Source organism: Erinaceus europaeus, chromosome 16 (assembly GCF_950295315.1).
Source record: "Erinaceus europaeus chromosome 16, mEriEur2.1, whole genome shotgun sequence".
Taxonomy (NCBI): Eukaryota; Metazoa; Chordata; class Mammalia; order Eulipotyphla; family Erinaceidae; genus Erinaceus; species Erinaceus europaeus.
The window spans coordinates 33,912,228-33,927,148 of record NC_080177.1 but is presented as its reverse complement, the minus strand read 5'-3'; the positions used below and the strand labels follow the sequence as shown (position 1 = coordinate 33,927,148).

General features: G+C 39.3%; 1 protein-coding gene across 2 annotated transcripts in view; it reads left to right on the top strand.

Annotated features, from left to right (window-relative positions):
* PPM1A (protein phosphatase, Mg2+/Mn2+ dependent 1A) overlaps positions 1 to 14,921 on the top strand; it is a 51,729-nt gene that overhangs the window by 16,964 nt on the left and 19,844 nt on the right. The window contains exon 2 of one of the 2 annotated variants that reach the window (XM_016186502.2): positions 2,844 to 2,968. The exons of the other annotated variant lie outside the window; for it this stretch is intronic. The gene's annotated coding sequence lies outside the window, so the exon portion shown is untranslated. The remainder of the gene's footprint in view (positions 1 to 2,843; positions 2,969 to 14,921) is intronic. 2 annotated transcript variants of the gene reach the window in all.

Sequence of the window (14,921 nt, the reverse complement as noted above, 5' to 3'; positions counted from 1 at the left end):
ATGTTATCTTTTAGAATGTTACTTAAATGAATACTTTTAGTCTCAGACATGTCTACAAAATGTATACATAACTTTTTAAAAGTTGTAAATTTTCATAATTGTTCTAGAGGATATAAGAGAAATAATGTTAATTTGAGTGATTTATGATTGAACATTATTAAAAGACTATTTAACGAGGCATTTCAGCAAAAAGTACCTTTGTATCTTTGGAGTTTTCTAATTTTCTTGGTGGAAAAAATACTAATGCTAGTCTAGAGTACTTTTGCTATTATTGCCACATTCCATGAAGTTGACAATGAAGAGACATTAGTCTTAAATTTCTTAGAACTTAATCTGTGGAGTGTATGCTACTATTCTTAAGGAATTTTGTTTATTTTTCTGCTTCCCCCTATTATTTGGTGGTGTAAGTCTTTTTTTTAAAGACTTATTTATTTATTTATTTATTTATTATAAAAAGAGCACTGTTCAGTTCTTGCATAAAATCGGGGGCCTTAGGATTGCAAATTGCACTCTGACAGGCTGAGCTACCTCCCCAGCTCTAGTGTTCTAGTTTTGAAGTGAACACAATTCAGTTTTATTTCTCTACCTCAACGACCTCATTAACTGTGCTTGTAACATGTTTGTTAAGTCATCCCTTGAGATTTTAATATCAATATATTTTTTAAAAGTGATATTTAATTCTTCCCCAATTTGCCTAATAACTTTTAAAATAATTTTTCATTCTGTGTTCTTTTTTTAAATCTTGTTAAGCGTTTCATCATAATTACTTAGCATTGTAAACTCACTAATTCCAATATCTTAAGTCTTAAGGGAATCAGCTCCTATTATGACAGTTTGCTTCATGTATATTTGATTTTTATGAGCTTATATTTGATTATACACTAACGATTCTTCTGTATAATTCCCCATAATCTTATATCCCCCTTCAGTCACATAAAATTTCATTTCTTCTTTATAATTGATACCTAATTTAATCAGCCGTGTGTGCTACCAGTTCCAATACTAAAAATTCCTTACATTGTACTTCTTGGTTCACCCTTCTCTTTTGATAAAGTGTATCTTTCAGTATAATTTTTTTTTAGTAAGAAAATGTGGTTTGGGGGTTGGTTGGTGGCACATCTGCTGGAGTGTACAATTCACAGGGACCTGGGTTTGAGTTTCCACTTACAGGGGGAAAGCTTTGCGAGTGGTGAAGCGTTGAGTGCTGCAGGTGTTTCTCTTTCTATCTCCCCCTTCTCTCTCGATTTCTGACTGTCTCTATCCAATAAATAAATAAAGATAATTTAAATAATTAAAAAAGAAACGTATATGTCTAACACAAAATAAACCAAGAAAAGCTAAATATTAAAAAGAAAGAAAATGTGGTTTGTAAATATGCTTAGTTTTTGTCCAAAAGCACATTTTTTTTTTCCAGCAAAGAATCTTAGTTAATAGCTTTCCTTTTTCATACCACTCTCATGATACTGTGTTATGAAATTTGGGTGGCTTGGATCTCTGAGAAGTCTGGTTTCTACCTAATTTTTATACCTTTGTAAATATTTTTTACCTTTCTAGCAGCTTTTAAAAAGGTCTTTAAAAATTGTATCCTGTTAGCACTATTTATTGTGACACCAGGAGATAGCGCACCTGATAATGTGCCCATGTTACCATGTGTGAGAACCCTGGGTCAAGCCTCTGGTTCCTATATAGGATCCCCACACAAGGGGGAAGCTTTGTGAACAGTGAAGTGGTATTGTGGTGTCATTCCTTATCTTCCCCAATATCTGGAAAAGAAGGAAGGAGTCTGCTGGTTGTAGTGAAATCATGCAGGTGCAGAGACCTGGTGAAGCCCTGGTGCAAAAGAAAAAGAAGGTGAAGGAGAAGAAAGGATTTATTTAAGGGAGAGAAAACTAGATCATCATCCTGCATATGTGGGTGTCAAGGATCAAACTCATGCAACTCGACCTCATGCAATTCCTGCCTTTTACTGTTGTGCCACTTCCCCACCACAGAGCCTTGGTTCTTTTAAGTGTTAAATGTTCATGTTTGCTGTTTTATCATAACTTTGACTTTGTTCAGCAAGAGTTTATGTGGCCTCAGTTTTTGTTTTCCTATGAGTCTCTCTCTCTTTTTTTTTTTAATGTTCATATTCTGTGTTTGTTTAATTCCCCTTTCATGTCTGTTGTACTTGTTAACTTTGACAGAATCCTGAATGTATACATTTTATGCTGTTTTCATGGTTTTTTTCTTCCAGAATTACTATAATAGTTGATTTTGTTGGCAGTCCATCCTATTTTAGTTTTACTTCTTTGGGAGTTTGGTTTTGCATTCTCACCTCAAGTAGAAATTTTGTGTATGTTTTCTTTCTTTGTATTCAGTGTTTTTACATGCACCTCATCATACCGTTAGGCTACTCATTCTAAAAACATGTCTTAAATTGAAACCTTGGTTTTTCCTATTCTCTATAGTACCATCAGGTTTATATTTCTAATAATAAGAAACAAACTGTGGTCTATACTTAGGTTCATCTATAGCTCTAGGTAATGTCTATAGTAATATCTTTTCCCAGATCCTTTTACAGACATTAGTTTCAGTAAGACTGGATCTTAATCTTGCATGGCGGCATTTTTAGTCCCTGTTATTCCTACAGGATGTGGGTTTGTCTGTTATTTAAGTGTGGGTGGCTCACATTTTTATCTTTAGCAGGTGACTTGGTCTTCTTAATTTTCTACTTTGTAGTTAATCTTATCTTTAAAATATGTTTTGGACCAAACTTAAAAGCAGAAGTAAATGTGAGAATATAGAAAAACATTTAAATAAAGGTCAGCTTTTAAAAACTAACCTGTTTTTTATGTATCCTTCAGGTGCCAAGTTTACTCTTCTACCTGCAAGTATACTTTTTACTCCTTTGCCTGCAGTGAGCCATTATGGAGCTTCTGCCTGGTGTTTTAGCGCTCCCATGAAGTGTAGTGGCTCCAGCCTTGCACATGTGAGCTATTGTCTGGTCCCTAAACATTTTTTTCCCAATAATATTTTAGATTTTGAGTTTGTGATCATATAGTCTTGTCATCTGTAAATAACAAGTTGATTTTGGGTTGTGGGTGGGGGCTGGGGGGAATTGAACTGGAGCAGTGGTGTTGACTTTTAAAAAATCTTGGCTTTGCTACATCTGTTATGGTTTCTAGACATTGTTCACCAGTAGGGATAAGAGTGGTTATCCATGTGGTACAAAGTACAAGGATGGGTGTTAGGATCCCCACCTCTAGGGGAGTTGCTTCACCAGAGGTAAAGCAGGTCTGCAAGTCTATCTTTCTCTCCCCGTCTTTCCCTCCTCCCTCCATTTCTCTCTGTCCTATCCAACAACGAAGACAGACAACAATAATAACTACAACAATAAAACAAAGGCAACAGAAAGGGAATAAATGAATAAACAATTTTAAAATTTATTTATTTTCCCTTTTGTTGCCCTTGCTGTTTTTCATTGTTGTAGTAGTTATTATTGTTGTTGTTGATGTCAGATAGGACAGAGAGAAATGGAGAGAGGAGGGGAAGACAGAGGGGGCGATAAAGGCAACCTGCAGACCTGCTTCACCACCTGTAAAGTGACACCCCTGCATGTGGGGAGCCGGGGGCTGGAACCTGGATCCTTATGCTGGTCCTTGCACTTTATGCCATGTACGCTTAACCCGCTGTGCTACCTACCGCCTGACTCCCATAAATAAATTTTTTTTTTTTAAAAAAGAGTGGTTATCCTTGGAACAGGAGACGATGCACCTGGTAGAGTGCATACAGTACAATGTGCAAAGCTGGTTCAACCCCCGAGACTAGCTATGGTGGAAAAGCTTCATGAGCACTGAAGCGGTGATAAAATTCTCTCTCTCTCCCTCTCCCTTTCTGTCTCTCCCTTCCCTATCAATGTCTCTCTGTATCTAATAAGTAAAATATTTAAGTAGAATGGCTATTCTTGTTCCTGATTATTATCTGGGGGTTATTCTAATTATTCCTGCCTTCATTTCATGAAATGAAATTTTATCAAATTCTTGTTAGCATGTGAAGGAAAGATCATATGCTTTCTTTCCTTTGAACTTTAAAAAATAGATGGTGATGTAGGGGGCCTGGCAGTAGCGAAGTGGGTTAACTGCACATGGGTGAAGTGTTAAGGATCCTGGTTCGAACCCGTCTCCCCATCTGCAGGGGGCTCGTTTCACAAGCGTGAAGCAGATCTGCAGGTGTATGTGTTTCTCTTCTCCTCTCTGTCCCCCCCTCCTCTCAGTTTCTCTCTGTCCTACCCAACAACGATAGCAATAACAATAATAACTTCTTTTTTAAAAATATTTATTTATTTCCTTTTTGTTGGCCTTTTTGTTTTTATTGTTGTTGTAGTTATTATTGTTGTTGATGTCATGGTTGTTGGATGGCACAAGAGAAATGGAGAGAGGAGGAGAAGACAGAGAAGGGGAAAGAAAGACACTTGCAGATCTGCTTCACCACCTGTGAAGTGACTCCCCTGCAGGTGGGGAGTCAGGGGCTTGAACCAGGATCCTCACACCGGTCCTTGCACATTGCACCACCTGCACTTAACCCACTGTGCTACTGCCCGACTCCCCAAATACGGTAACTTCTTTTTTTTTTTCCTATCAAAGCACTGCTCAGCTCTGGCTTGTGGGTGGTGCAGGGGATTGAACCTGGGACTATGGAGCCTCAGGCATGAGAGTCTCTTTGCATAACCATTATCTACTATCTACCCCGCTACAGTAACTTAAAATTTTTTTTTATTTATTTCAAAAGGAGAAATTAACAAATTAATTAACAAATCCATAGGATAAGAAGGGTACAACTCCACACAATTCCCACCACCAGATCTCCGTATCCCATTCCCTCCCCTGATAACTTTCCTAATATTTATCCCTCTGGGAGTATGGACCCAAGGTCACTGTGGGATGCAGAAAGTGGAAGGTCTGGCTTCTGGAATTGCTTCCCTGCTGAACATGGGCCTTGACAGGTCCATCCATACTCCCAGCCTGCCTCTCTCTTTCCCTGGTAGGGTAGGGCTCTGGGGAATCGGAGCTCCAGGGCACACTGGTGGGGTTGTCAGTCCAGGGAATTCTGGTTGGCATCCTGCTAGCATCTGGAACCTGGTGGCTGAAAAGAGAGTTAACATACAAAGCCAAACAAATTGTTGAACAATTATGGACCTAAAGGCTGGAATAGTGCAGATGGAGTGTTGGGGGGGGGTCCTCCATTTTATAGATAGCTAGTAGGCATGTTTTAGTTATATTTCAAAGGGCCTGTAGCTATACTAGTTTTTTGTTTGTTTTTTTCTCAGCCTGAAATCTGATATGCAGGTGTATCCAAGTTATTGTCTGGAGAGGTGATGTCATGGCTGGAAAAGGGACAGAAAGCTGGATCAGGGAAGAGAGTAGCTCCCTAATAATGGGGGAGGGGTATAAATATTGTCTGTAAACCTCATCGATTTGATGTGATCTGGGCCCCATATTCAGCTTAGGAGCCTATGTTACCTCTGTATCCTTGTAGATCTGAGCTCACACTCTGTGGTCATGAGTAGGAACATTCCAAGCTGCCGCAATATCAGGACCCATCTTCCTCAGGTGTGACTTAAGAGTATGTTGTCCATCCTCCCTTCAGAGGATGGAACATTCTCTACCATTGTTGATCCAAGTTGAGTGCAAGGACCTATGGGGAGCCCACAGAGGGGTTTATTTTGTTGTTCCTGATAGAGATGACCAATAACAATGGAGAGAGGGATTTATTCAAGGTGTAGGCCCATCATGTCTATTTGGGAATCTCAGCACTCCCCGAATAGGGCCCCAGCTGATAGGGTGGCCTGATAATGACTAAAGAGTCATTGTTAAAGTATGCCAGTCTCTTGCCCTTATTCAGCTTTTGTAGTCCTTGGCTTTGATAAGGTTAGCTTTGGAGTAAGTGAGAAAACTGTAATAGGAAGTAGGTGAGGAGGGTATCTAAGTCTAATTAGATACTATTTCATTAGGAACTTTATACTGACACATTGCAAACTATTGTGTACTTTTACTTTCAGGTATATATTTTGCCCTAGTTTATGGATTCGTGTGAACATATGCTCTGTCTCATGGGACCTGGTCTATATCTAGGTTTTGGGACTTTGTTAGGAAGTGAACCACCTGGAATGAAATTAGAGAATACTATGAAAGGAAAGGTCTCACCCGAGTAATGAAGCTGAAGGGTTGTCATTCCACACCTGAAGTCTGGACACAGTCTGAAGTGAAGCATGCTGAAGTGGTATTCATTGTGTTGATTAGATTGGGATCGGTGGATGCCATATTATTTGGTATGAATTGAGAGAAGCATGCAGGAAAGTGCACCCTACCCTAGAGGGTCCAGGACTGGGGGAAATACAGGCTCTATAGTGGAAATGTGAGGTTCCTGCTGTCTTAGGGTTCAAGAAGACAATAGATAGTTATTGTTATCATCACATTATTTGGTAATTGGGTTAACTTTGAAAAATCCTTTTGTTAGGATTTGCTGTATAATACCCAACATCACCATAATTTATGTCCTTTGATATTATTTATATATAGCTGTGCCACTAGTTGCTTCTGTTCTCCGTGGCTTAGGCTTTTGAGAGAGTCAACATATCAAAGACTCAGCCTATGTATTAAAAAGACTCAGTCTGTGCTTTTAAAAGTTTGAGACATACAATAAATTTTCCCCTCACTAACTAGTGATTTATATGACTACAAATTAATAGGAGTGTACATAAACACCATTCCCACCACCAAAAGACTGTGTCCCATCCCTCCCACCCACCCTGACCCTCCTGCCGTCCCAGGAAGCCGAATATCCACCCTCACCCCAGGGTTTTTACTTTGGTGCCCTACTCCAGATTTAGTCAAACCCTGCTTTGAGTTTCCCTTTTTGTTCTTCTTTCTCAACTTATGTTGATGAGTGGGATAATCCCATACTCATCTTTATCTTCCTGTCTTAGCTCACTTAACAAAATCCCTTCTAGCTCTGTCCAAGATAAGTCAGAGAAGGTGGGTTCATTGTTCTTAATAGCTGCATAGTATTCCATTGTGTATATGTACCACAACTTTCTCAGCCACTCATCTGTTGTTGGGCATCTGGGTTGCTTTCAGGTTTTAGCTATTAACAAATTGTGCTGCTATGAATATAAGTGTATACATAACTTTTTGGTTGGATGTTACGTAGTCCTTGGGATATATCCCCAAGAGAGGAATTACTGGGTCATGGAAGATCCATGTCCAGCCTTGTGAGAGTTCTCCAGACTGCTCTCCACAGAGATTGGACCAATTTTTATTCCCACCAGCAGTGCAGAAGGGTTCCTCTGTCCCCACAGCCTCTCCAGCATTTGTTGCTGCTGTCCTTTTTGATGTATGCCATTCTCACAGGGGTGAGTGAGGTGGTATCTCAGTGTTGTCTTTATTTGCATTTCTCTGACAATCAGTGACCTGGAGCAGTTTTTCATGTGTTTGTTAGCCTTTTTGATCTCTTCTGTAGTGAATGTTCTGTTCATATCCTCTGCCCATTTTTGAATGGGGCCATTTGTTTTTTTGTTGCTATGTTTGCTGAGCTCTTTTTATATTTTGGTGATTAGTCTTTTGTCTAATGTATGGCATGTGAAGATCTTCTCCCATTCTGTGAAGGGTCTCCTTGTTAGATAGTTTCTTTGGCTGTGCAGAAGCTTTTCAATTTGATGTAGTCCCATTGATTTGTTTCTGCTTTAGTCTGCCTTGCAGTTGGGTTTGTATCATCAAAGACGTCCTTGAGGTTTAAGTGGGAAAGTGTTCTACCAATGTTTTCCTCTAAGTATTTGATAATTTCTGGTCTAACATCCAGGTCCTTGATTCATTTGGAGTTGATTTTTGTTTCTTGTGAGATAAGGTGGTTCAGTTTCATTCTTCTGCATGTTTTGACCCAGTTTTCCCAGAGCCATTTATTGAAGAGAACCTCCTTTCTCCATTTAATACTTTGGGACCCCTTATCAAAGATTAGATGTCCATAGGTGTGGGGGTTACAGTAACTTCTCTCTCAAAATTTCCCCTGGGCTCTGTTAAATATTTTTTATATTCTAGGTTTTTTTCTTTTTCTTTTTTAACTTTTTTTTTTCCCCTCCTCCAGGGTTATTGCTGCCTCGGTGCCTGCACCATGAATCCACCGCTCCTGGAGGCCATTTTTTCCCCCTTTTGTTGCCCTTGTTGTTGTAGCTTCGTTGTGGTTATTATTATTACCATTGTTGATGTTGTTCATTGTTGGATAAGACAGAGAGAAATGGAGAGAGGAGGGGAAGACAGAGGGGGAGAGAAAGACACCTGCAGACATGCTTCACCACCTGTGAAGCGACTCCCCTGTGGGTGGGGAGCCGGGGCCTCCATCCTTATGCCGATCCTTGCACTTTGCGCCACGTGCGCTTAACCCACTGAGCCACCGCCTGACCCCCCCTTTTTTAAACTTTTTATTTTATTTATTTATTTATTGGATAGAGACAGCCAGAAATTTAGCAGAAGGGAGAGAGGGACAGAGACAGAGACACCTGCAGCCCTGCTTCCACTTATGAAACCTTCCTCCTGCTACTTTTTTTTTTTAAATTTTATATTTATTTATTTATTCCCTATTGTTGCCCTTGCTGTTTTTACTGTTGTAGTCATCACTGATGTTGTTGTTGTTGGATAGGACAGAGAGAAATGGAGAGAGGAGGGGAAGACAGAGAGGGGGAGAGAAAGATAGACACCTGCAGACCTGCTTCACCGCTTGTGAAACGACTCCCCTGCAGGTGGGGAGCTGGTAGCTTGAACCGGGATCCTTACACCAGTCCTTGCATTTTGCGCCACCTGCGCTTAACCCGCTGCGCTACAGCCCCAACTCCCTACTCTTTAATTTTTCATACACACTTATTGTTATATAGTTGTGGAGGTCATAAGTTTAAAGTTGGTTTCACTGAACTGTAATTAAGCTGTTCTCAGGAGTTTCCTCACTGTAGGGACTTTAAGCTTACATTCCTTGCTTTCCCACCTTCTTGTGGATGTTGACATCCTTTAGATTGTAGGCACATCAGGGTTGTTGTTGTTGTTGTTATTATTATTATTGCCATTAGGGTTATTGCTGGAGCTCCGTGTCTGCATGATGGATCCACTGCTCCTGGTGGACGTTGTTTTTCTTTTACTTATTTTATGGAATAGAGAGAAATTGCGAGAGTAGAGTAAGGGGGAGAGAGACACTTTAGCACTGCTTCACCACTTGTGAAAGCTTCTCCCCTGCAGGTTGGGCCTGGAGGCTTTAGCTCAGGGTCCTTGTGCATAATAACCTATGCTCTCAACCTGGTGTGCCTCTTCCCAGCCCCTCAGTTCACTCTTTAAGACCAACATCTTTGTATTTCTGCTCTTTATTCACATCCCCTCCTCTACTTGTGTTTAATCTGTGTGTCAAATCTTCTCTGCCTCTCTCTCAAAAGGACACTTGTGATTGTACTTATAGGCCTCTGGATAATTTGCCGTAATCTCTTCATCACAGTATCCTTAATTTAGTCATATCTGACAAGCCTTTTTCCAGATAAGATGTCACGGGATTGGGACCTGATTAGCTTCGGAGCCATTATTTCTTACTAAATTTTTTTTGTTTGTTTCGTTACTTTGGCCAGTTAGTGAAAAGTCAGATTCGAATAAATCTACTCGGGAGACAGCTCACCCAGTGAAGCACTTGCCTTACAGCACAGGAGAGCACAGTGGCACCAAGTGAAGCTCCACAGATGGTGGAACAGTGCTGTTGTGTCTCTCTCCCTCTCACTGTTTTTCCTGGGAATAAAATTGGAGGAAAAAAATGTTGGTTTGCAAGCTATGGAGTTATGCATGCACAAAGCCTCTAGCACCACTACAAAAAGGCGGAAAAAATCCTTATATGTGATACACTGTCACAGTTATTGTTCTCTACCAGAATTACCGATTTAAAATCTTTTTATTTTATTTATTTTTTTTTCCACCAGAGCACTGTTTAGTTCCAGCTTATGGTGGTGCTGGGAATTGAACCTGAGATCTTTGGCATGACAGTTTATTTGCATAAGCATTGTGCTACCCCTAGTCCAAAGTTCATTTTCTTTCTATTTTATTTAATTTATTATTTTTTAATATATTTTTTTATTTATTCCCTTTTGTTACCCTTGATGTTTCAGTGTTGTTGTTATTGATGTCATCATCATTGGATAGGACAGAGAGAAATGGAGAGAGGAGGGGAAGACAGAGTGGGAGAGAAAGACACCTGCAGACCTGCTTCACCTCCTGTGAAGCAACTCCCCTGTAGGTGGGAAGCTGGGGGCTTGAACCGGGATCTTTACACCAGTACTTGTGCTTTGCGCCACCTGTGCTTAACCTCTGTGCTACCGCCCAACTCCCTTTATTTTATTTTCTTAAAAGATCTACTTTTATCAGTGAGGCCAAGGGTCAGAGAAGAATTGGCATGCTGGCATATGCAATGCTGGGACTGAACCCATGCTTTCAAGTCCCACACCTTATCCACTGCACTACCTCCTGGGCCATTAATGTTTAATTCTCTTAAGTTATCTTGCTTTTTATTTGGGGTTTTCTTTTAGGTGTGTTATTTTTCAGAAGCATCTTCTAACTTTTCCTGTAATGTTATTCAAGAATTACACTACTGATAAGTCATAGGAATGAACTTAAATTTTTGTTTTGGTGGAGTTTGTTTGTTTTGTAGAAAAGTAGTAGGTACTACAAGAAAGCTGTTAGGTTAGGTTCAGTATGTAATAGAAGAAACATCAAAAAATGGAATCTACTATAAACTTTCAATAGGTGGGAGTCTCAACCACGTAGAACCTGCAGGTGAGCCATATCAAGCAGTTCTTTCATCTGTCAAACAGTAGAAAGCCTTTAAATAACCTCTAGTACACAAGTGATATGGTGAACTACATATTATAAAAAGTATACTGAGGGTGCACTTTCTAGAATAAATTGGAAGGAGGCTGTCATGTTTGTATTTGGGCAGTTACAACAGGAGGCTGGTATAGAATAATGTAGAGAGAAATGAAAGTACCTTGAAAAAGATGATGTTTAAGAAAAAAATGGGTAGATTTGTGAAAATTTAGCAAATTTTAACTTGTGGGACTTGATTAATGGGCAGTGAAATAGAGGTGTCAAGGATATACCCTTGGTTTCTATTTAGTTTGATGATTGATGGTCCCATTCACTAGCAAAGCAGCAAATGCATGAAAAAGTAGAAAAGCACCAGCATAGAATGAGAAGAGGAAACATAGGGCTAGGCAGTGGTGCACCTGGTCAAGCGCACACATTACAGTGCACGAGGATCCAGGTTCAAGCCCCTTGTCCCCACCTGCAGGGGGAAAGCTTCACAAATGGTGAACCAGGGCTAAAGATATCTCTCTGTCTCTCACTACCTCTCCCCTCTCAATTTCTCTGTGTCTCTATCCAATAATAAATAAATACAAATACTTTTTAAGAAGAGAAAATATGTCTAACCTTTTATGCCAATTAAAAAAAATATTTTACTTATTTTTATTAGTTCTTTACAAAATTATAAGATAATGTCTTGAATTATGTTTTAATAGATAAATTGAAAGTTTTATTCAGTTTTTTTCCCCTTAACAATAGGATATATAGAGGCTTGGTTTTAATTGTCACCAGGGTTATTGCTGGGGCTTGGTGCCAGCACTATAAATCCACTGCTCCTGGCAGCTTTTTTTTTTTTTTTTAATTGGATAGGACAGAGAAATTAAGAAAGGAAGGAGAGGTAGGGAGAAAGAAAGATAGATACCTGCAGACCTGCTTCACCACTTGTGAAGTGGTTGGGAGTAGGCTTGAACCCAGGTCTGTGTGCATGCCAATGTGTACACTTAACCTTGTGTGCCACCGCCTGGCCCCTGTTTTATTTTTGTTTGATTGCTTGCTTTTGGGCTTGGGGTGGCAGGGAATGGGGAGTAGTAGTATGGTAAGGGTCAGAATTACCCACTGTGGGTTGGTGAGTAGAATGAATGAGGTAGTTCTTCTTAAAATTATGAGGTCAGTTTTGTTCAATAAAAGGAAGTGGCTAAATTTTTATTACAGATTTTCTGTCTTACCCTTAGAATTTTTCAATTTAGAAATTGGTTTGGTATTAAAAGACAAAAATGCTCACCAATTTGATTGTATCAAAGATGAGTTTAATTTTATGACTGTTACAGTACTTTCTTTTAAAATGGTCAGGTTAGCTGGTAATACTAGTGTTGGGAATGAGAACCCAGTGCATTCTCAGAGTAGATTTAAGATTCTAGGTATATTTCTCTCAAACTGTCTCACACTTTGATGAACAAGTTAAACCCCTTGGATATACTATTTATAGATAGGTATAGACCAACTAACTTACTTGATTAGATGAAATGGTCTTTAATAGAAAGTGGCTATGTTACTGTAGTATTTGTGAGTAAGTAATTTCTGGTCACATTTTATTTTCGTAACTACCTGTTGTACTTCATGTAGCTAGAGTTGACTGCCACAGCTATTAGAATCCAAGGAGGTAAGATTTCTGAATCACCTTCATTTTCAGCATGGCCCCAAAACAGAATTATTAATTTGCTGTTTATATTTTTACGTTTGCTGTGTACATCTTAGTTGAGCCTAAATTTCACCAGATGGTTGACTTGGTTTGCTACAGTATTTACAGTTCTAACACTTACTTTTCAAAGGTGTACGCTCTGCTTTCCAAAATCCTTTTTTCAAAGAATAATTCATTTGGCACTTTCATATGTGTGCCTGGAAAAATTATTGAGATGGGTATGAGTGGGTGGTGCGCCCAGTTAAGTACACATAGTAGAAAGCTCAAGGATGCGTCCAAGGATCCAGGTTCAAGTTCCTGCTCCCCAGCTGCAGGGGCCCGCTTCACAAGTGGCGAAGCTGTTCTGCAAGTCTCTTATCTTTCTCTCTCCCTTTCTATCTTCCTTTCCCTTCTCAATTTATCTCTGTCTTATCCAAAAAAATGGAAAAAATGGCCACCAGGAGCAGTGGATTTGTAGTGTTGGCACTGAGCCCTAGCTATAACCCTGTAGGCTAATAATAGTAATAATAATGATAGCTATTATTATTACTGAATATAAGAGAGAATAAGGCCCTTATTAGTAATATCAGATACTACTATAGGTGTGTGTATTGGAATAGGTAATCATTTCTATTTGTTTACCAGACACTGTCTACTTTGCAGACATTCTCACTTAAACCATTTAGCAACATTTGTTAATATACCTTCTAGATGAGGAATGCTAGGTTAATATGTAGCATATCTATTAAGTATGATATTTTTCTCCTCCCTTCTGGTTTAATTCTAAAATGATTGAGATACATAGATGAAGAAACTTGCTGTTAGCCTTCAGCAGGTGACTACTAATCTTAATATTTCAAGCAGTCCACCACTGTTTTGCACAGTTATAACAGGACCCATTTCCTTGATGGTTAAAAGTGCATTAGAGTTTGGTTGGCTTGAATAAGTGTCCTCATTCCTATAAACTTACATGTTGAGTGACTTTGTTATCAGTCTGTTCAGTCTTGTTGAGGTTCATCTACAAATTGGAGATTAAGTTCAGTACTCATATTGTTGAATAGACTGATAGTAATACTTGCAAAACATTTAGTAGAATAATTGAGAATTTTTCCTCAACATTACAGACAAGGTGTCATCACTGTTAGCCTTAGTATTTCTCTTCCATTAGTGGGATGATAATAGAGATAAGAGGAATAGGCATGCTACTTTTTTAAAAAAATATTTACTTTTCCTTTTGTTGCCCTTTTTTTAAATTGCTGTTATAGTTATTGTTGTTATTGATGTCATTGTTGTTAGATAGGACAGAGAGAAATGGAGAGAGGAAGGGAAGACAGGACTGGGGGGAGAGAAAGATAGATACTTGCAGACCTGCTTTACCGCTTGTGAAGCATTACCTGCAGATGGGGATCCGGGGGCTCGAACCTGGATCCTTATGCTTTGCACCACCTGCGCTTAACCTGCTTCCTTACTGCCCGACTCCGGCATACTACTGTTTTTTGTTTTTTTTTTTAAGAATATTTATTTCCTTTTGTTGCCCTTGTTGTTTTATTGTTGTAGTTATTGATGTCATTGTTGTTGGATAGGACAGAGAGAAATGGCGAGAGGAGGGGAAGACAGAGAGGGGGCTAGAAAGACAGACACTTGTCTGCTTCACCGCCTGTGAAGGGAACCCCATACAGGTGGGAAGCCGGGGCTCAAACCCGGATCCTTACACCGGACCTTGCGCTTTGCGCCACGTGTGCTTAGCCCACTGCACTACCGCCCTACTCTCAGCATGCTACTTTGGTCCCAGCTTCTCTGAATTTAACATCGCTAAAATCAGTCAACCTGGTCTCATAATCAGCATTCTGATTTGCCCAACGATTTTCCCCACCCCTTCATCACTCAATCACCTTTCATTATACCTATTCTTTCTGATTGTTTTATGTTCAGTTGTGATTCATTAATAATTGGACCTTACCTCTACATTCCTAAGCTATTACTCAAGTAGATGCCACATAATTCCTAACCCAGTATTCCCCTGCCTTGTGTGGGCTCTTAATAGACTTGGGCCTTTAGCTTTTCTTTATTGGGGAAAGATTATATTGGTTAAGCCTTCATGCTTGCCCACAAGTTTGTCCCTAGATCTTTTGATGTAGAATAATGATATGTTATTATCTTTAGAATTATATAACATTAGCAGATTAGTTCTTTTATATTTATTCATAATCCCTGTTAGTATATATTTTGTTGCCTTGCAACTTGAAAATTGAGGATAGGCCAGTTACAATAATTTAATAACTTAGTAAAAACTTGGGAAACCTCATGGAAAAGAGAAAATTTGATACAGACTTTAAAGGGTAGCTATACTTTTCTGTAAGGGAGGAGAGGGAAAGGATTCCAGTTAAGGG